This window comes from Camelina sativa, chromosome 1 (assembly GCF_000633955.1).
Source record: "Camelina sativa cultivar DH55 chromosome 1, Cs, whole genome shotgun sequence".
Taxonomy (NCBI): domain Eukaryota; kingdom Viridiplantae; phylum Streptophyta; class Magnoliopsida; order Brassicales; family Brassicaceae; genus Camelina; species Camelina sativa.
Window position 1 is genome coordinate 13,541,366 of NC_025685.1, and position 1,782 is coordinate 13,543,147.

Genomic DNA, 1,782 nt, shown 5'->3' on the forward strand with positions numbered 1-1,782 from the left:
CCCCCCCAAAACAGTTTCATCTGATTTGAGGGTGAGGAGAAAATAGAATTTGGGTTTATAAGCCTAGAATAATCGTAAACATGATTTTTCCACAAACCGATTAATGATTTGATTCTTCTCTCTCCGTTTCTTTTTGTGTTCCTGTCAAACCGATTACAGAACACTTGTCTTTTCTTTATATCTTTCGATGCCATATTCCAAGATGAGACTCATTTGATTTCGTTATAGCTAGTGAAATGGAGTTTGGACAGTTGTAGCTTAGCCATAGCGTACATAGGGTAGTTGAGACCTGAAGGTTTAAAAGAAAGTGCCGAGAACACGTTTGAAGGTATTCTGGATTTGGTCATTGGTTGAATGTTTAGAGCTCTCATTCTGGTGAATTCAGTTGGAGGAGTTCAATTGTACAGATATTTTTCATTATATGTGTGCTGACCAGTTGGATATTTGTTCAAGTCTAATATGATTGCACTCTTTTTGTTAGAGGCAGTGAAACAAACAAGACACAATATAAAAACAGAGCAAGTACAACAGAGCAACATAACAAACTATGATGAGTATATAAGATGAGACTTGAGAGCTAGATTGTGGTTTTCACACTCGAATCGACCCTTAGTTGATAGGGACAATATGGATGAAGAAGTCCATGTCTATGTGTAACTTCACGAACTAAACAATTTTGTACTTCTCATTCTCTAAAATCAAGGTTACCCATTTAACCATTTAACTCATCAAAATGAGTTGGGTTAACCCATTAATTCATTTAATTTAAACTCATTAGGTAATGAGTTGATTTGAGTTGAGCTAGTCATTTTGACACCCCTACATAGAAGAAACATCTAATACTATATAAGTAAGAAATAGTGATGATTTGACAATTATAATTATTTTGGTGAAAAAAAAAATTGAGAAACTGGTGAAAACTTAATCAAGAGTGTTAGAGCATCTCCAATAGGGGAGATAAAAAATATGCTTAAATGGAGTTAGAAATATTTTAATATCAAATTTAGAAAATTGTTTTGTAAAAACAGTTTTTAAGAAACTGTGAAATTGTATGTCTTCAATTTTGGGTCTTTAAAAATTTTAAATTTTTTTTTTTTTGAACATTATAATTTTGGAAGTAAAATTTATTTTATATTAATTTTAAACATTTTATATTTTTCAAAACTTAAAAATTATTACATTTTATAAAAATATATTACAAACAGATTGTAAAAACGATTAATTGTAATTTTGACTTCTGCCGAATTTTTGCCATATATTCTCAATCAAATCAAATCTCATGCGTTTCTTTTTCTTTACTTCTTTTCACATGCAACATATTATCATTGACCATTCTATCAAATATGTAAGAAGCATACCTGATTATTCACAAATATGTATAGAAACTGACATCCAACTATCTGCATTTCATATTGTTGAAGCCTGCAAAAGAAGACCAAAGAAAGAACATTCAAGTACATTTTTGGGTAAATCTCATGCGTTCTTATGCTAAGCCAGAAACACGATTATGCATTCAAACTGAAACTGCAACTCAAGTACATTGTAGAGCAGATAAACATACAATCTCAGATTATGCATTCAAACTGAAACCGATTAGAGTAAAACAGATTATGCATTCAAAATGAAATTATAACTCAAGTACATTATAGAACAGATAAACATACAATCTCAGATGATGCATTCAAACTGAAACCGATTAGGGTAAAACAGATTATGCGTTCAAACTAAAGCAGAAATTCAAGTATATTATAGAACAGAGAAACATATAACAGATTATGCATT